Source organism: Phocoena sinus, chromosome 3 (genome assembly GCF_008692025.1).
Source record: "Phocoena sinus isolate mPhoSin1 chromosome 3, mPhoSin1.pri, whole genome shotgun sequence".
Classification (NCBI taxonomy): Eukaryota; Metazoa; Chordata; class Mammalia; order Artiodactyla; family Phocoenidae; genus Phocoena; species Phocoena sinus.
The window spans coordinates 89,549,526-89,572,010 of NC_045765.1; the positions used below are offsets into that span (position 1 = coordinate 89,549,526).

General features: G+C 35.8%; 1 protein-coding gene across 24 annotated transcripts in view; it reads right to left on the reverse strand.

The window, feature by feature from the left end:
- The window catches only part of PAM (peptidylglycine alpha-amidating monooxygenase), a 282,567-nt gene that overhangs the window by 252,057 nt on the left and 8,025 nt on the right, over positions 1 to 22,485 (reverse strand). The gene's annotated exons all lie outside the window — the stretch shown is intronic.

Here is a 22,485-nt window from a genome sequence, read left to right on the forward strand (position 1 = left end):
TTGTGGCATATTTTATAATAACTAAGATACATTAGTCCCCATAATCTAGTATATCTATACTACATTTTTGATTGCCTGTATTTTAAAGGTTATATTTGCTACCTGTTCACTGAGCTTATAAGTAAGCTTAACGAGTTACAGTTAAGCTGATTCGTTTGCACATGATGCTATAACTATAATTTCCTGAATAAACAAATATCAATCAACAAATATTTATTGAGCATCTTCCATGCTCCAAGAGTTATGTCAAGTACTGAAAGACAATATTTTTAAATATGGGCAAATCATTCCCCAGATCATATACAAGATAAGGAAAATGTGTTTTTCCCAAATTTAGTCTAATGATGACTACTGAATATTTATGAATATGAGTAGTTAGCTAACCCTTATATTTGTCTCATTAGTTTGTTCTCTAACTGGAAGCATTTTATTACTTTATATTACCATTTTAGTAAGTTTTGTTTTCTTTAGTGCAGTAAAATATACATAACATAAATGTACCTTTTTAACCATTTTTAGGTGTACAGTTCAGTTGAATTAAATATATTCACACTGTCATGCAACCATCACCACCACCCATCTTCAGAACTTTTTCATCTTCTAAAACTAAAACTCTGTACCCATTAAACAACTTTCCCCATCCTCCACCCCCACCCACCCACCCTTGGCAACCACCATTTTATTTTATCTTTATGAAGTTGACCACTCCAGGTACCTCGTGTAAGCGGGATCATGCAATATTTGTCCTTTTGTGTCTGGCTTATTTCGCTTAGCACAATGTCTTCAAGATTCATCCATGTTGTAGCATGTGTCAGAATTTCATTCCTTCTTAATACTGAGTAATAGTTCACTGTCTGTATATACCACACTTTGTTTATCCATTCAACCGGCGATGGACATTTGGGTTATTTACACCTTTTGGCTTTTGTGAATATCGCTGCTATGAAAATTGGTGTACAAATACCCATTCAAGTACTTGCTTCCAAATTGCTTGAGAATATACCCAGAAGTATAGAAGCGGAACTGCTAGATAAGTTTTGCTTTTAAAAGTACCAACTTTCAATAAACGTGTTTCTTGAGTTTTTAAAAATCAATATCATCAAATTCAGTCTCTAGACTGAATTTTTAGCAGCAAAACAGATATTTTATTTCCTTTCATTGTATGCTTCAAAGGCCCAAGTTAAAAATAAAAATACTTTTCATACCTATGACTTGAAGGTGAATCTCCCAATAATTCCAGTGTTAGCCAACTTGCCTCTAGCAAAGCGCATCGCCCTTCAGTAATGTCGTCTATAAATATTCTTCCTGTTTCCCCACACCTTCTAGCCTCTGCCCCTGAGTGTCAACCATCAGGGCACTTAACCACCAAACCATTATGTTCTTGTAGCTGATATGTTCCCCTCCAACTATTCACACATTCTTATCTCACACATCCTGATTAACACATACTTGTTTTAATAATGCCACCACAATGCTCTCAGTTTTTCTGTTAAAAGTTACTTAATTGGAAGAATTCCAGCCAAATGAAATAAAACAAAGCTGTATGTTTCAGATAAAATTATGAGCCTCTCTCAACACAATATCTGATTTCATACCATCATAAAAACCAGACGTAACACAGCCCATAATGCAGATATTATCATCTGTTACTCAGTCGTGTTACAAAAGAATTCCACCTTATTTCTTAAAATTCATATGAAGGATTCCACTCACACTAATATATGAGTAGTTTTTTAAAAGTATGTAAATATCAATAAGACATTTCATTGCTGTTGTGAGTAGAGAAATCATCTATAGATGCAAAGCCACCATTTTTGAATCCCTAACTGTGAATTACCAACCACTTGAAAAGAGAAATGTAGTTCCTATCAAAAAGAAAAAGTTATTATGCCTTGCATGCAATCCATAACTTTATGACACCAGTGGCATGATGAAGTTATTAAAGTTTTTCTGACAAAGTAAAGACCATAATAACTCACTGCCACCTTCATCAAAGCTAGTGAGTTATGGAGTATATGAAGGGTAATTACCCTTTAAGTAAAGTATGTGGGCGGTTTCTTATTATAAATTTTTATATTTAATATATAAATTTCCACATTTTGTTAACAATTTAGGCTGAATTATGTGATTAAATTATAAAAGAAAATTACTTCGTATCTGTTCATTTCTCATCTAAGACATCAAACATATGATTTCTGTTACTAGGGTCCAGTGATTTGTTTGAAGTCAATCAGAGCTGTGGAAGTACAAATTAACTGAAATAGGACTTACTTCAAGTAGTTTTTTTTAATTTTTTATTTTATAGTGGAGTATAGCTGATTAACAATGTTGTGATAGTTTCAGGTGCACAGCAAACCCTCAAATATTTTTATAGTGAGAAAGAGCAAAAGATTTTTCACAGATGTGATATAATTTTAGTTCTTAAACCAAAAGCTAATGTATCTATTTTGCCTACTGCCAATGATGATATAGCAACTATCTATATATAGTTTTATATATATATATATAGTTGAAATGTCTATATATATGTATCACTTAATAAATCCTGATTTATGCACTTACTATACATGCTAAATCATGACTTAGAGAATTCCAGTTTCTTAGATGGGGAGCTACAAATAGATACTGGAAATACCCAGTATTTATGAGAATACCCAATATCAATATTTATCTATGTAAAACCCGACATTTGCATTCATTCACTAAGGGACCCACACCTCTAAAATTGCTACTGGCCCCCATCCATATCATGAAATATGGATTTCCTTGATAAGAGTTGCACAACAGTTTCCTTCCAGGAGAAAAGCTGATTGGGGTCTTGTCAGAGCTGATGTTAGACACTTGTACCATAAAGTGGCATATTTTCAATATCTTTTTCTGACCCTAGGAAGTTTGTCCCAAATGTGGACCATTCCCAGAACACAAAAACTCCAAGTAGCACAGGAGAGTGTTAGATATATTTAGAACCTGCCTGGACATATGCCCAAGTTACAAGAGTTCTGTGGATCTGACAGGGCCTAGACATGGTATCCTGAATTACATCTATCCCTCTTCTGCCAGTTCCCAACCCCTATTGAAATAGGTTGAAAAATGTGGATTGTACCACTACTTTGAGGAGGATAAGAAAAATGTTAAAGATGAAGCATTTCTCCTTGGCCTTTATACCAGCATAATGATTTCTAAACTAAAGGAAGATTTTAAATGAAATTCAGATCATTATAATTCAAGAGTGGTGAGGAACAGCCTTAATTTACAAATCTCAGATGCTTCCAGAGGCACTGCCTTCTTCTCATTGTACTGTAAGTGTCAAATGTATCCTGTGGGAATTACCATTGTTATTACTAATTATAATCACATATTGCTTGGTAGCTTTCCTTTATATAATTTTTGAAGCAGAAACTGTTACGATATATTCTTGACCTTTACACTATGCATCAAAAGAGTAGTAATTTACTTATTCCTGTTCAGAGTAAATTATTGACTTGCTACTGACTATGCTCAGAATGAGGATTAATGAAACACAATTTAAAATCGTAAAGAATTTGGAGCCCAGTTCCTCCTAACCCTCAACTTTAAGCCAAAAATCCAGAACGTGTCTAAATTAAAACGTACATTTTAATTTCTATTATGTTTAGAAATTTCTATATGTTTTTGGTACATATCTACATTTTCTCCATAAATGATTCAGAATTTAATTCCTAGAAATCTGCTGGTTTGTAATCTTTCTCTTCAATGTTCAGAAGTTCATAAAGCTGACAAAAATAACATAAGAAAGACTCAGAAACTATCATTAGCAACAATTTAGAAAATAAGACTAAGTAGAGACTGAGAAAAATTGTTTCCAATATTAATAAAAGCTTACATTTACAGATTACTAACTAAATGCTAACCACTTTTCAAAGTACTTTTACAGGTATTTACTCATTCAATGCTTACAAAAAACCCTGTAACATGGGTAATATCAAGTTAGCCATTTTGTAGATGAGGAAACCAAAGCACATGGAGTTTAAGTAACGTGTCCCAAGTCAGACCTCCTCTAAGTGAATGGAACTCAGCTGGCTCCAGAACCAACAGGCTTAATCATGACACAAAAACTCCCTCCTTTAACAGTTGCAGTGAGAGATTTATTCTTGTTTTTTCCATTTCAATTCTTTCTCTGAAAATGAATGTTTGGTGTACACTTGACACAAGAATGTAAAGTAAGTTTATAAAATGTAACTTTTATTATAATTTTGCTAATGTATTCTACAGATTCTATTAATTACTACAAATAATTTCATATAAATGATCCAAATATAAGAGATTATAGACTTTGAAATTCATCATCTTTGGCTCAATCTGAAATGAAGTGGACATGTTTAAAAATAAATTATTTAGTGCATATATAACCATTAGAATGAATGGTTTTAACATGTAAATACCATAGTGAGAATTCCCAATGCCATACCCCCATCTCCATTTGCTTTCAAATTTCTAGAACCAAATTTTCCACTAGGCAAGACATCTCCTGAATGCTTTAGGGCACCTCATGTTCAATACTTTTATCACTTCCCCAAGCTTACACTTTCTAAAGATATTCCTGCCTTATTTAATAACATGGCTTAATCCACTCAGAAAGAAACGTATACTTTCTTTGACCAAGTTCTCTCCTTCAACCTCAATGCAATCATTCAATCACAAAATTCCACCAATTCTGTCTCTGAAATATCTCCTGATCTATCACCTCCCTTCATTCCTCTATTCACTGCTCTGGTTAGCCCCATCTTCCCACACCCACAATCCTATAAAGATAGCAGCTTCTAACAGGTTGCCTTATCCTCTGGTTTGTTCCTTAAGTTCCCCACATATCTAGCAGAATTATCTTTTAAAACACAATTTTTTAGAAGCTTTTAACAGTTTCCAGTTGTTTATCACAAAGGTTCCAAACTTTAAAGTACGTTAGGGCTTGTTAAAACAAACACAGATTGCTGGGGGGGATATCTCCAACTTTCCAATTCAACAGGACTGGGAGGGGGCCCAAGAATCGGCATTTCCTACAAGTTCCTAAGTGGTGTTAATGCTACTGAGCCAGAGAACACACTTTAGCTTCTGAACTGATGTTGTACATTAAAATTACTTGGGGAAGTTGTATAAAATACCCTGCCACACCCCAAACCAATTATCAATACATACAGGCACAGGTTTGGTTTTTTCTTTTCAATCCTCCAGGTAATTCTGTTTGCAGACAGTATTATATACTCGAAATTTGCTAAGAGGGTAGGTAAGTGTTCTCACCACACATGAAAAATGGTAACCAAATGTGGTGACGGATATGCTAATTAACTTGACTGTGGTAATGATTTCACAACATATACATACAGGAAAACATCAAGTTATAGACCTTAAACATACAATTTTTATTTGTCAATTATACCTCAATAAAGCTGAAATAAAGCCAAATTTAACCAGGTGTCTTCTATTTTCATTTTCTAAATCTGGCAGGCCTACCCACATTTTCGATTCAAACTGGGCCCTACAAAATGTGTAACCAATCCTGATCATGACAACAGATTTAAATATTCATTTCATAAGGCAAATGGATGAACTGAGTAATAAATGTCATCGGCTAAGATTATACTGAATGAAAAACTTTCTTGCTTTTTATTTGAGCATCATCCTTCCCTGCCCTCACACCCCCCACACAAACACACCCTGATGTACAACTTTCCTGCCAAGTCTCCATCTGCGAGGTGTAAAAACGGTACTGTCAACTAGGAAATAAAAACTTGGAAATGGAGACCCATTAGAGTTTCAGATACAACCAAACAATATGATGAGAATAACAGAAAGAAAGAAAACTTAAAAAAGAAACATTTTTCACAAGAGCACAATTTCTTAAAAATAAGAGTTAAGTGGAAAAAAGAAGCCAATGTGTTGCCTGTGCCAGTATCACCAGTAAAATATAAAATTAGAGACAGAGAGCAAGCGCTGGGAATACAGAACTTAATTGATTCTGCCTTTTCTCCTACCTGAAATTTAAAAGCCTAATATTGACTTTGGAAATATTTCTAAACCCTGTGATGCTATTTTCATTTTTAAATATTATGTGTGAAAGGTTTGCATCCACTTCTCAATAAATATAGATGTTTTTTCTTCAAGTGTCTTGCTAAAATAAGGGCTGGATTTTTTTTCTTCTTTATAGCTTTCAATCATATATATTATTTGGGTCTACTTCAAACTCATTGTGCAATAAAGGATTTCAAAATCTTCTCTCCTTCCTCAGGGGGAATAAAGAACGGTAAAAACAAACAAGGAAAATGACTTTATATAATATCCTTTCATTTCAGATCCTGGTTCCTTGCTACGAACTTCATGCCAGAGGTTCTGCTTTACTGTGCTTCAGATATGGACAAGATGAAAGAAGCTCTTATATCCATAAGGAGCAAGTTCACCTTTGGTATAAATGTTGGAGAACAGTGAAGAATGATTTAATCTTTGAAGAAAATATAATGTGCTCTGAAAGTGTTCAGGTTTGAAATTCTCCAAATGTTTAGCTCTTAAGAATGTCAATTTCACAAGCAAGCTACAACAGCAATCTGTCCTTCATCAGTTCAATGCTTAAGGCTTAAAGCAAGTAGACTAGAGCAGACTAGGTAGCAGACAAGAGCATGGACATGGGCAACAGACTGCATGGCTTCAGAGCCCAGCTCAACCACTTATGAACTCTATGACCTTGAGCAAGTTTCTTAGACTCTTGGTACCTCGTCCACATAAGGTGGATGATAATAACAGCGTCTATTTAATACAGTTGTTGTAAGCATTAAAAGGTACAGTTCGTAGAACAATGCCTAGTCCACCAAAGCACCACAAAAGTATTGTTATTACATTAGTATTAAAAACATTTCTGGGTTCAATCTATGAATGCAAGATCCACTATATAATAGCTACCCATCTCACTTATTTTTCCTGGCATACATAATGGAGATCAAGATTTTAAAGAAAACCGTTATTTTGTCTTTTGTTTCCTATCAAGAGTCAGTGCTTGCAGAAAGCTAAAACTATTTTACAAATACCTGGTTGAGAGGCTTCGTAATGTACGGGGGGGGGGGGGGGGGGTGCCCAAGACATGGATTAAAGTCCTGGTTCACAGTTAAGCTGTGACTGCACTTTAGCACTTACTGCTTTTCTCATCTGTAAAATGAGAAGGGACCCATTGAATTTCTAATATTTCTTGCACACCTAGAATTCTGATTTTGTAACCTTTAACATTAATGTCGAACTTGTCAAAAAGGAATTTGGTGAACTCCTACTTTATAAGTATAAAAGGGCCTTCCCGGGGCAGTTTTTCTTGAAATTTTCATTCCCTATGCTCTCATACTATAAAATTTACCATCCTATGCTGTACATACTTCCCACCCCTCCAAAGCCAGACAGTAAAATAATTCCAATGTTAAACGGCCAGAAAAACAAGAATGAAGGATTAGCAAAAGTGTCCATTACAAGCAGAGCCTGGCAGAAAAATTAATAATACCTATTAGTGTAGTATGCAATGTTTTTATGTATATTAATGAATATTACAGTATCCTAAATTCACATTTTTGGAGCTGGTGAAGACCTCAGAGTGGTGTTTCTCAATCTGGGCAAGTTTACCCCCCAGGAGACATGTGGTAATGTCTGGAGTCATTTTTGGCTATCACAACTAGGTGAGTGCACCAGCACCAAATGAGTAGAAGCCAGAGATGCTGCTAAACATCCTCCACTGCAAAGGACAGACCCCACAACAAAGAATTCCCTGATTCAAAATGTTTAAAGTGCTGATGTTGAGAATGAAGCACTGTACCACATTCTACTCAACTTTCAAACATCCCATGAGCCACACAGGTGATAAACTTGTTTATGATTACCTAAGCCTAGAATCTAATTCCATTTTACATACAAACACAGAGAATTTTTTGCACGGTTTTAAAACGTCTATGTTTAGAAATGAAATTGTGTAAATCAAGAGAAGATGGTTATTTTGTTTGATTTGGAACTTCTCCAAGAGTTGCTCATCATTCTGGAAAAACAGCATAACCAACACTACCACCATTCGCAGTATTTGAGTGGCCAATGCAACAAAAATCAATTGGCATTCGTAGCCTTCACATACACTGTTATTCTACGTATAGGCACAAGCTTCTGAATAATTCATTATGTCTTCCAATGTAATCATAACTAAACATTTACATATTAGAACACATATTTTATTGTAAAGTATTTGATTTGTATTGCTCTTTTATGTTAGAGATTTTATATATAAATATTTTTTTAAACTATGCATGTAGGCAGGTTATATTATATATGAATTTCATTTCATGGAGTAAAGAGGGTACTACAAAACATATGCTATAAAGAAGAGGCAATGGATCCAATAGAGTTGGGAATCTTTGCTTTACAGATTACTTCATTCAATTCCTTCACTTTATGGAAGTCAAGCTGGAGGCCCAGAGAGGAGCCCAGGGTCTTCTGATGGCAGGTTCAGGGGGTTTCCACAACAGGTCATTCTCTTCTATTCTGATCTTAGATCCATGCTGTCAATACATCTGAGTTCTAGGGACTGCTCCATTCAAGTTCACACAAAACATTCCCTCCAAACACACAAACCTGACCTGTACAGCATCAACACATAAAATATTACCATGGGAAGCATGACAAGGGCAAACTGAGGAAATTGTCATCGCCAACCCATAGGAAAGCCAAGCTTCATTCATTGGGTTGTTTGTCTATGCAATTTTCCATGTAAAAACAAAATGAAGAAAAATGAGAATGACTCATTTCAGAGGTTTCTAATTTGGCAAGATTAAATTACCACAGGTCTAGAATTTCCTCTGGAACAAAATGCCACAGACCAGGCTTTTGAAGGAAACAAAAACAACAATCTACTTGAGCAGTCCCATAACTCACTGTATGCATTCATATGGGGTCCGGTTTTCATTGCACTCTAAATGCCCGGGAGACCAAATGCCTGTTTTGATTACTCTGACTCCTTAATATGATTTTTGGTAATATAACAATCTCCTTCCTGAAACCTTAATTTTCCCTCCTGTTTACTTGTGATGCAAACATTAATTGAGTGTTTCTTGTTTAAAACACTGTACAGAATGCTCCAGGGAATTATAAAGTAGAAGACAAACTGTCTGCCTTTGACAACATTACCACTTAAAAAAGGAGACAACAAATATAAACATATAAACACAAGTAGAGGGTAAAATCAAGGAGATGTCAGAAGAGCAATATGCAAGTATTAAAGGGGAAGACAAATCAAATCTTAAAAAACAACAACAAAACCCATGTGGGAAGCTGAGTAGCTGAAAGGCAATCCTCCCAAGTCTACTTTTTAATTTTCTGTGATGCAGGTTCTTTCCTTTGAACTTGTTCTATCTAGTGGGGGGTCCAAGAGGTACTCCTGGATACTTCATCACATCTTCTTGTGTAATTGTAACTAAGCATTTACATAATGAAATATTATTTTGTTATAAACTCCTTGATTTGTATTGCCCTTCTATATTACAATGGGGTATATATATATGTTTAAATATATATATTTTTATATTTGTATTAAATATTATGTATGTGTATATATATTTAAGCAGATACCCAGTCTGCTTACCCCAAGATGGCATGATGCCGTTCAAATGTTGTCACAATTAACACAGTTCTGCCTGCAGAATAAATGACTGCAGGTCTTTCAAGGTCAGATAAAAATTTGGCAGATGACCTTGCATTTACAGCACCACAGAAGAAATAAACAGAACCATCCCATATTAATCTCTAATCTAGTAAAACAGCTTTTCTCCTTCTCTTTTATTTTCATCTCTAAAAATGGAGAAAGATAACTTCAATGACCTCTATTTTGTAGGGAAATAAGAGGTTAAACCAACATCCTCTCCATTTCTCAGAGAAAATAAAGAGACCTCCACATGGTAAACAGGGCCCTGGGAATGAACAGCAACACCCTTGTTCCTCACATATTCAAATATAAATCTCTTACCTCTCAGCTGAAAAGCTATCTTCTTAACGTGCATTTTACCCACAGATTTCTTCTGGGAAGAAAAAGCCAAATTTGGGCTAATTTTTAAATTCGCTAGTAGAATAAAATTTCTCACCCTTATTCACACCCTTAAGTCAGTATTTTCAGAAACCCTCACTTAAAGACTTGATTTTTGTCCAACTAACGTTTTATTCATTCAACTAAAATTTACAGAACATTTGCTATGTTCCAGGCACTGTTCTAAAAATCCCAGCCCAATGAAGCTTCGATTCTAGTAGGAACAAGCGATAAAGGGAAAAATTTTTAAGTAAATTATATAATATGTTAGACAATAACAAGTTCTATGGGGGGAAAATAAAAGCAGGGTAAAGGGATCAAGAATTAGAGGTGAAGGTTTACTAATTTAAATAGAGTAGTCAAGGTAGGTCTCTGAAAAAGTAACTTGAACGGTCTCCAATTTATACAAAATTCCCTTTCTCTCTAGATTAATAAGTCAATTAACATGTTGCTTCATTTTTTCCATTTTCATATTACTATTTTTATTGTTACATTTCGATTTTGAAAAAGATCCATTTCAATTAGGTTGATGCTCCACGTAAAGAAAAAGACTTTACAATATAAGCAACCCTTCGCGCTCCCCCGACAAAATTTTCTACATACCCACAAAAACAAAATAGAAAATATGAGGGAGGAAGAGGGAAACAGTGCCCATACACAAAATTTTTTAAATAAATAAACAAATAAAGCAAACGAACAAATATAACCCTCATAAGAAATGTGTGGGATACAAAGAAAAACAGCAAAATTTTTGCTGAGAACTATAAATGCAGTTATGCACCAAGGGGAAATACATATTGTTACCCAGTATGAGAAGACTAGATACTGTAAAAATGTTATTTCTCCCAAAATTTATTGCTAAGTTTAACGCAGCTCCATTAAAAATATCAAGGTAGGGGCTTCCCTGGTGGCGCAGTGGTTGAGAATCCGCCTGCCGATGCAGGGGACATGGGTTCGTGCCCCGGTCCGGGAAGATTCCACATGCCGCGGAGCGGCTAGGCCCGTGAGCCATGGCCGCTGGGCCTGCGCGTCCGGAGCCTGTGCTCCGCAACGGGAGAGGCCACAACAGTGAGAGTCCCGCGTACCGCAAAAAAAAAAAAAAAATCAAGGTAGACTAGAACAATACAAATGTAGCTGAACTGTGGTTCTTAAACATGGACACATATAAGACTCCATCACGGAGTTTTCTCGGAATACACATGCCTGTGTCCCACCTTAGACTTACTAACCTGTAATTTGCAAAGATTACGTATATTTTGCGAAAACTTCCCAGATAATTCTGATACACAACACTAGTTAAGAATAAATGATCAGGAATACTAAATGGAAGGGAAGTTAACTAAAAGAAAAAGGATAGGAAGTACAACTTACCAGTCATTACAACCCATGTTCAAGCTACAAAAATAAGATCAATGCAGTAGTTGAAGAATAGACAGATACATCAATGCAGAAGAATAAACTTATAAACTTTCCAGGAAGGCTCTATATTCACATATGATAAAAGTCACAGACCAATGAGGAAGAAACAGGCTGTTGTCTAAATTGTTTTAAGAAAAGTGGGGAGGGGATCAAACTTCAATTATACCTCCCACTACAAAGACCTATGCACACACACACACACACACAGACTCACACAACCAGGTGTATGAAAAACTAAGTGGGATGGAGGGTCAAAGATACAGGCCTTAAAGAAATGACTGAAAAAGAAAAAAATAAGAAAATTAGGTCATTTTTACCAGATCACTTAAAAGGAAGAAAAAGGGGCAACAGACAAGGACCCACAAATTAGATTAGAATACAGATCGTGAGTAAACAGATGAGAGATTACAAAACAGTAAGCAGAGTATGATTCTATTCTATATTATCAACTCACCGATTTGTAAGGATATATACTCATATGTTAACAGTATTTGACTCTGATTTTTTTCCCTCTTAGTTTATGTTCAGTTTCTTAATGTCATGAAATGAATTTGTATCACATTTTAATTTTTTTAAATGGTAATTTTTTCAAAGCTATTTAATTTGTTCACTGATTTTTTTTTTCATATAATGGCAATTTTGGCACATAATACAGGAAGCTTAAACTCTTCACGAGTTTTTAAGTGTTTTGTTCATCTTAAAAAGTGTTTTCTGCTAATTATTGCTTTGCTATTTCTTATTAATTTTCAGTCTGCTGAAAATTCCTGCTCTAACAGATCATAAGTTTTTTAAGCTGGAATAACTAAATGTCCAACCACAACAGTAAGTTATGACAACTGAGTATTCAATGAAAAGGACATATTGGGACAAACCAAATTTCTACAATAGAGGATAACTGAGTTTCCCACAGAGGGGACCTGGTAAATAGCTGTTCAATAAATGAGCCAGACTAGGACTGTTGACCAGCTTAAGAGTCCTACCATAAGAGATTAGCAGGAACAACCTGGAAGTCCAACAACAGAATTCTTGCAGCATTTTTTTTCTACAAAATGTATATGCATGCTCTTTAAGATAAATCCAAAGCTACAAAACATAAAGGACATTTACCATCTGACCAGATTACAGACTAGATTTAAAACATTTCTATTTGACCCAGAATTAGCAGGATATTTTTAAAAAGGAAAAAGTGTTTGCAAGAAGTTCTAAGTGACATTATGTTAAGTGAAATAAGCCAGTAACCAAAAGACAAATACTGTCTGATTGCATTTATATGAGGTATCTAAAGTAGTCAAATTCATAGAAACATAAAGTAGAATAGTAGTTACCAGGGGCAGTGGGAGGAGGAAGTGGGAAGTTGTTGTCTACTGGGTAAGAATTTCAGTTTCGCAAGATTAAAAAGTTTGTGAGATCTGTTGTATAATCACCACTGAACTATACACTTAAAAAAGGTTAAGACGGTAAGCTTTGTGACGTGTTTTTTTACTACAACTAAAAGTAGATACAAATTCTTAAAGTAAAATAAAATGCTTCATATTACACCAAATTACCAATAATAAAGACCAGAGCATGGTGTCATATTGACAGCCTTGTTTTAAATTTTTTTTTCAGGCCAAATTCCATTCAACTAAATTATTTAGAGTCTCATAAAAGTGGCATTTAAATCAGCAGGGAATAAATAATTATTCAATTAATGATGCTGAACTGACTTGTAAAACCTATGTAAAATATATACATTTAGAATTTATAACTTACATAAAATTTAATTTCAGAATTAAAGATGTGAAATTATAAAATGTGAAATAAAATGACTAGACTAAAAATATAGGTAAACAATATCTAACCTTTGATTGAGAATATTTTTATAAAAATGAAAATAAATGTATTGAACTTACCTTCAATAACTGAAATAATTACCTTCAATAACTGAAATACATAAAAATGAAAGATCTTATCTTTTAAAAAAAAAAAAACTCAAAAAACCCACCACTACAAAACCAGAAGGCAAAAAGCAGAAAAAAAATAATCTGCAAAATATCTGGCAATGGGTTGATAACCTTAATATACAAATATTGTGTCAATATATAAAGAACAAATAATAGATATAAATGTAGAATTCACAAAAGAACAAATAAAAAATTTTTAAAAGGCCAATGAGCACATGAAAAACTCTATAACCTCAACAGTAATTATAGAAATAATAAGAGCAAAAGCTACAGACTTCTTCTCTGTGTTACACATTATACATCCAGTCTTTCATCTCATCTCCTGCAAATGTTCGAGGTACAAAGAAAAAATTTCCCCTATTTTCCAGTTAAGAAAACTGAGTCAAAAATAGGTCACATTCCAGTCTCACTTCAGAGTTACTGTGTTAATCACCACACCAAAACGCCTCCATAAACAAAAGGGAAAAAAAGATCCCCTCTCTACTCTATCAAATGGCATCTAGGGCAGGCCTCCATAAAAGGTTCTCAAGTCAAATGCCCTGCTGTTGTTTTTATTCAGCCTTCAAGCTAAAAATGAATGGTTTTCACATTTTTCAATTGTTGGGAAAAAATTAAAAGAATAATAATATTTTGTGACACATGAAAATTGTATGAAGTTTAAATTTCAACGTCCATAAATAAAGTTTTATGTATTGTCTATGGCTGCTTTCGTGCTGTAATAACAGGGCTAAGTAGTTGCTACAGAGACTGTATGTGGCCTGCAAAGCCTGAAATATTTACCTTACTGGCACTTTATAGGAAATGTCTGATTCCTGATGTGGGATGTGGCAAACTGGGCTCTCTTCTATATGCTGACTGTAAATGGCAATCAAATACAATACAAAGCAAGAACTTCATAGCTTCATACTTGTTAACCCAGCAGTTTTAGTTTATCACAAAGAAATGTAAAATTCACAGAAATTTTAATGTAAAACATATTGTTGCAGCAAGATGAACCCAGGAAGTCTGATTCTACACCCTAAGCTCAGGGCCAAGACCAGGGTGAAGTCTACACTTAAACACTGACACCAAAGGGAATAAAACAGCTTTTCATGTTTTATCAAGTAACACCCATTAAAACTGGTATTCCTGAAGTTCTATTACTCTGAACTATCAAACTACACGTTAAAATGATTACTACCAAGTTATGTAACATATTTATTTTAAAAGACTTTTTTTAAAGGTTTTTGGTTTGTTTTTTGCAGTACGCAGGCGTCTCACTGTTGTGGCCTCTCCCGTTGCGGAGCACAGGCTCCAGACGCGCAGGCTCAGCGGCCACGGCTCACTGGCCCAGCCTCTCCGCGGCATGTGGGATCTTCCCGGACCGGGGCATGAACCCATGTCCCCTGCATCGGCAGGCGGACTCCCAACCACTGCACCACCAGGGGAGCCCAAGACTTTTTTTTAGGTTGAACCATATGAAACTACAGATATTCAAAGGTTTATAATACATTAATATCATGAAATCAAAAGGCAGATGCAGATTAAACAAAATCCATCCTGAGTATGGATGAGCCCAAAATTGAGGTTACTTTCAGCAAAATGACATATCTGTCACATAAATTAATGTAACTACTTGAATTTTTATTGGTTGAATAGTTTTGTTGGCATTTAATTTTTAAATTTGCATTATTTTATAACGACTTAAGTGCTATAAACTGACGTTTATTCTGCATTGGAATGTATTTATGTAACATTATGACAAACATAATTAAGTCAAACTGGAAGTAAGGGAGGATGTTTTCCTTGGAAAAGGAACTACATATTTCCAAATTTGAGGACACTGTGTATATCTCGTGAACTTCATAAGCATCCTAGCACATAATTTTCAGAAAAAATAAATCAATCTATTTCTGCTCTATCTTATAAACTTGGTGTTGATGGGCAACGGCAGAGCACAACCATCAGGATGAGGGGGATGGCAACAGAAAGACCATTTTCACAAGCCTTCACATTCAAAACAAAGCACTTCACCTCTGTGCCTCAGTTTTCTCTTCTGTAAAACAGGGATAATGGTTTACACTGCAGGGTTATAGAAAGCAACAGAGGTACTCTAGGTAAAGTACATAACGTATAATAATAAATATACCTAATATTTACTGAGCAGTTGACCAAGTAGCAGGCATTTTGTATGCATTTTTATGCATATAACATTTTTACACATCACCTCAAAGAATAATTAGAACCACCACACTCCATGAAAATCCCTTGTTTTAAAGAAGAAAAAGCCAAGGCACTGAGACAGTCAGTCATTTGCCCAAGGTCACATAGCTAGTAAGAGGCAGAGCCAAGACTTGCCCGTAATGTCTAACACTAGGAAGCTGGTTTCCTTCTCCTCCATACAAAACTACCTCAATAAATGGAAGCAATTATTATGATATTGCTGTCTATAGTTTACCAGAATGAGAACACATCAACGTTTCTTCTTTTAAACCCAGCCACAGACCTTCTAGTGCACTGCAGCCTCTGAGGGGTACCTGAGCCACTCAGGTCATAAAACTTTCCGGAATGTTATTTTCCAATTGGTGTTAGGCTTCTCTCTATAAAATCTGGGGCATACAGTGTAACTTTCTTTTTGAAAGGCTTCAAAATTCTAGCTGACAGCAGTATAAACATCAATTTCCTCTTCTCAGGATGCTAAAGGGTCCCTCCCCCAGTCTTTCCTCCCTTTGTGTTCCTTAGTTGAAAACTCTAGACTAAGCCACTAGGCATAAGTACACAGTGCTCGTGGGAAGGAGCCAGAAACATCACCAGCAAGTATGCTGTATAGATGAAAAACTGCTTGGTTAACATTACACAGTGGTGAGACTAAACCCCAGAAAGGCTATGCTTTAAAAGATAAAACTGTTTTCTTCTTAACTTCTATGTTTCTCCTGCTTAGAATGGAGCAAAAATGACAAAGATTTTCAATTTCATTCCCAACTGGCAAATGGATTTATTAAATGAGTATTATAATAGAATGATAATTTTTAGAAATGGGCAAAATAGTTATTAGGTGATATAGCTCCCAACCTCCCTCAAACCTTACACCCTGGAATCAAGCATACACTGTACTGAAAAATAAAGTTTTTAAATTGCTACAGGGCCTAACTTTTAGGGAGAAAATCTAAAATAGCCACCAGCAATTTATAACTCCCGAAAAGTTTAACCAAAGCCCTGTAGCTTTTTTCCACCTGTGTAGCCACAACCTTTAAATGGGTGCACTGTACAAAATACTTTATTACATGGACCTGCTAAAATATTAGGTTTAAAAACAAATGGAAACCCCTTTAAGAACCAATGCAAGTGTTAGTGCATCGGTGGGAAAAAAACATGAGAGAGACACTACTAATGCCATTTTTCAGAGAGAGCATTTGGGAAAATTATTAACTACTATTAAAATGTAGTTAGGTATAATCAGAGTGGACAATATTAATAGCAGTAAATGATACAAATAAACATATTTATAGAACAGAAATGGACTCAGAGACATAGAAAACAAACTTATGGTTACCAAAGCAGAAACAGGGGGAGGGACAGATTAGAAGTTTGGAATTAACAGATACATACTACTATATATAAAATAAACAAGGACGAACTGAATAGCACGGGGAACTGTACTCAGTATCTTGTAATAACCTATAATGGAAAAGAATCTGGAAAAGAATATAACACTTTGCTACACACCTGAAACTAACACAACACTGTAAATCAACTATACTTCAATAAAAAAAAAAATTAATAGCAGTCATTGCCATCACAGCAGTCGTAGCAGTAATAGGGATGGGGAAAAGCAGTAGACTGAGTGCTTGCTATATGCCAGACTCCATTCTAAGTGCATTAAATGATCATCTCATTTATTCCCAGGTGACACAGACCCCTAAGGCAGAGTCTGTGGATTCAAATCCTTGCCCCACTACTTAATACTCATGTGACCTTGGGCAAATTACTTTACCTCGTTTTCCTTATTTGTAAATGGAGATAACAGAAGTTACCTCACAGGGATGCTGTAAGAATCATATATGTTAAAAATATGTGACATGCTTAGAACAGTGCCTAGCCCATAATAAATACCATAAGGGCCAGTTTACTATTATTATTATTTGTTTTCAGAGATGAAGAAACTGAGGCATACAGAGGGTAAGTCACTTCTCCAAAGTCACACAGCTGGTAAATGTCAGACCTGGGGTTTGACCCCAAGTCTGTCTGACTCTCAAGGCCATACACTTAACCACTTCAAAAAAGTCCCTGTAGTTTTCAAGTATATATATATTTTTATATTCGGATCTCAGGAAAATGTGTAGGGAATTCACCAAATAGGGTAAATGGTATCACTGATGTTATGACTGTCCTGGAACCTAGTAGCTAAGCACCCGCAGGGTCCAACACCTCCACCGGATGCTGACATTACACAAAACACCAGATGGTCCCAGGTGTGGTCTGAGTTCATGTTTTAGGGAGAAAGAACATACATATAAATATTTTAACTTGGAACAACAATGGAAGATTGCAAAACCAAAAACAGCAAAAAGAACATTTAAAATGGTCAGAAACAAGGTCTTTCCAGACTCCAGGAATAAATACACTTTTAAAATGTCCTGCCCTAACTGTCCCCCCACCTCACTGCCTCGCCCTTCAGCCCATGAAGTTTTCTATCTGATACACTCTCTCTTCAACACCTTTCTTGGTTGCTATTATCACTTCAGTAACTATTTTGACCTTCTGGTATTTATGTTTTGGAGGGAAAATATTTGTCAAAAAACTTTACTTAAGAACAAGGAAGAATCAAACTTTGCAGATGATGATGATGAAGTAGCAACAAATTTAATCTCCTGTCCATTATTTTATCCTTTTCATGTAACTCTTTCACTCTTTTATAGTTTCAGAAAGAAGGTATCCTGTTAGATTTGGAAGAGTAAGATCAAAATCTTTTTTTCTCCAGGTAATACCTACTTGATAAGACACCAAGAAGAAATTTATTTCTATAATAACACTGAAACCTGGAATTCATTGTCTTTGACTTTAAATTTTTTTTTCCCCAAAAAAACTATAAGCAGAAATAACAATTTATGGCTGTTTTTTCCTTTAGTGAAAATCTCAATGCAGCAATAATGATGAAGTAAATTAATGGAAGTGCAACAATTAAAAACCTTCTCTATCATGTAGTTTTTTGGAATATGGGAGCTGTGCTCTTCTGGTTGACAAAAAATAGCCACTTTTCAGGTAAAGGTCAAGTATTCAATTTCTATTCACTGAGTCTGAATGACTTCCTACAATAAGCTTCTCAGATGTGATCTATGTGCCAGACTGTTAGGAAACAAAAAATGGTTAAACTTTTAAATTGGTCAGCCAGGTACACAGGAAAATACCACCACACCAGCTTCAGGTGCCTTCCTCAATGTCCCTAGAGCAAAGGCTGTCCTAAATGACAATAAGAGAGCATATGAAGATTAACACAGGTTCACCAAATAAAATGTAACATCCTCATGTCAAATCTGATAAAACTCTAGTAGGGATATACTTTGGTATTTGCCAACATCAACTGGTAACAATGTAACAAATTCTCCCCTGCACTATCAAAAAATAACAAAACAACAGTAACAACAACAAAAAAAAAAAAACTGATGAGAAAAAAATACATCAGTGAGATTTTTAAGTCTAAGAGAGGAATGAGTTTTATCAACAAGGCTGGGGCACCGGATAGGAGAAGAACAACAGACATTTCTGGGCATTTAGCAGAGAAGGGTCAGTCTGTCATAGGACCACATGTGGCCTTCCAGAAAGTCAAAGAGAAGCATACTGGGCCAAAAAAAAAAAATCAATTGAAACAATAAAATTTTTCACAAAAAAGTTCACATAAAGATTATATGAATAAGCACATGCACTGCATATTTTTTCCATTCATATCAGTACAAGAACTGAATGTACTATTACAATTTGGAAGAAAAGTTACTGGGTTCTTTTTGTTCCTTCTCTTGGCTGGCCCTCTATGCTCTAATTTAAACCAATTTGAAATTAACAGGACTTGCAGAACTCTGAAATAAGTATTTATGAATGTTCAGATTTCACACATATTTTTTACCAAGTATTTCATTTATTTTGCCCTACATCATACAGGAAACTAGCTCTTCCATACCTAATTCATCTCTGTGAGTCATTCTAGTAATACAGAGCTAATTCACCAAGTTTGTGACTTCCCTTTCTTGTATGTATATTGAATCATGTTAATATGGGTTGAATTCTGTTCTGTAAAAAGATTAAAGTCTTAATTTCTAGTACTTGTGAATGTGACCTTATTTGGAAATAGGGTCTATGGAGATGATCAAGTTAAGATTAGGTCACAAGGGTGGCCTACAATCCAATGACTGTGCCCTTATCAAAACAGGAAACATGGACACAGTGACATAGAAGAAAGGCAATGTGAAGACACAGGGTGAGTTCCATTTACAAGCCAAGGAATGCCTGGAGCTACCAGAAGCCAAGAGAGAGCAGGAAAACAGATTCTCCCTCACAGCCCTCAGAAGGAACCAGCCCTGCCAATATGTTGATTCAGAGCCTCCAGAGCTATGAGACAATAAACTTCTGTTGTTTAAGCCACCTAGTTTGTGGCATTTTCTTACAGCAGCCCTGGGAGACTAATACACATGCCATGGATTGAGTTGTCCCCAGCTTGCAGAATGTGGATGGAAGCTCGAGACACCTCACAGAACTCCTGGAGCACACATAATTCCACGCTGGTGGGAACTGGTGTGAAAAACCTGCAATTTAGATGAGGATATGAAATATGCCCATCAAAAATATTAAAAAATGTCTTGCATGTATTTAAAACACATTTTCCACTTTTTACTTCATTTGCTCCTTACAACCACACTGGGGAAGAAACAGGGGAGTGGACAGGGAAACTGAACCTCTGTCAGGTGAATGCTCTGGCCAATGTCACATATACACATAGCAGAGCTGGTAGTAGTGCCAATTTTTTTCTAGGAAGAAAGAATATGATCCTAAATAACTTAATTTGGAACAATGGTGGCACTTTTAAGCAGTGCATTTTCAAGTGACACAAGGAAGGAAGAAAAAAATGACATCACACAGACTGAGTAGGCTGAGGGGCTCAGTGATCCAGGTAAGGTGGAATAAATCAAAAGAAACTAGTAGAAAAGGTAACACTTCACTTGTGAACCTGGGCTTGAAGGAAGAGATGGAAACAGACTAATAGGAAGGAAATAGGCATCATGGTGAATAAATGTAACACCAAGGAGAAAAACAATAAATTATGTGAAAGGTCTGAACAAACACTGGAGGACAGCCTTCAACTGCCTAATTGAGAAGTCCAGAGAGGGTTGTAATGGGAAGTGGTCTTAAAGCAGGAGAGGAGCCCTCCCACTGAGCTGACTGAAGAGTCACCACTGACAGGACAGACATGCAAATATCACCATCAGGTTTTTAGCAAGGTGTGAAGAGGAAGCTGCTCCAATAGCAGTGTTAAAAACAGGTTAGGGGCCAAGCAACCTGGGATTGTGTGGCTTATGACTGAAGAGAATATAATGAGCCTATTAAGATGTTTTAAGTTTCAAGTATTGGCAAGGCATCCTCGACATCTGTATTTCTTCCCTCCTCCCATATTTCTATATATATTGACCTCCTTGGTATTCTTGGAAGGTGAGGGGTCCCTCTTCCAGCCTCAAACCCTTGTACTTGTTGTTCCCTCTGCATGGTAGACGATTTTTTGCATGGTTAGCTCCCCCACTTCATTTGGGTCTTTGCTGAAATGCCACCTCTTCAAAAATGTCTTTCTTGACCACCCTATATGAGGACTCTCCTGTCATTCTCCATTCCCTTGTACAGCTTCATTTTTCTTTATAGGACTTATTATTATCTGAAATTATATTTATTTTTTATTTCCTATTAGCTGTCATTCCTATTAATATGTAAACTCCGTTGGTACAGGGATCTTGTATATCTTGGTCATAGCTATATTCCCAGAGCTTGGCACAGAGTTTGGCATAAAGTTTAAAACTCACTAAATATTTGTTGAATGAATAAAAAATAATCCCATCTTATTCCCAAGTATAATTGATGTTATCCCCTAAAACACTTTTTAACCTATTTTCACTGCCACTTTCCAGTATACACAACAGGCTTAGTACATCCTGTCATTCTACTTGGATTAATGCAGAAGCCGCCTAACATCTCCCCACTGCCAACCTGGGCCCCTCTCCAATTCATTCCCCTACAGATGATCTTACCCATACACAATCTCATGGGGTCACCAGCCCCTACTTAAAACACAGTCCTTAGGATAAAGAACAAATTCTTGACTGGCCCCAGCCTAGGTGTCCAGCCTCATCTCATTCCATTCTCCCCTGAATTCTCCTCAGTTACTTGCTCTCACTCTGTTCCCTTCTGTTGCAGGGCCTCTGCACAAACTTCCTCTGCTGTGGGGAACGCCCTTCCTCCCACCCTCTCTCACATTCTCCTACTCATGCTTCTGCTATCAAGCAAGTGTCACTTCCCTGGGTTGCTGTTATACAAGCCCACAAAAGTATTGCTCTATTCAGAGCATTTATCTCTGTTTGTAACTATGTAATTGTTAATTGCTGTGCTTTTTAAAAAACTGATTAATGATTGTCTTTATCTTGGACTCTTCACTCCATGATAGCACAGACCATGAATGTTTTGCTCACTCTCAAATTTCTAGGGTCAAGAATAGTGCTTAGAACATGGCTTGGCACTGAATAAATATTTGTTGAATAAGTGAAAGAAGGTACCCTATTAGGAACCAAAAAGCTAGAAGTCAATATCAAATACACAGATATAAAAACGTTCCACAAACACTGAAGTAAAGCCAAAGACAAAGATATTAGTGAAAATCTGTAATAGGATGACAAGCTGCTGTTAAAAACAGGAGAGAGGGAAAGCCTAGGGCAATGCAAACTTTGAAATGGCAGTGACTGTAGACTGGAAAAGAATAGGAACAAGACAATCTGTTTCATTAAGGAACTAGAACCAGTTCAAACAATTTGCTAAAACTACATAGTT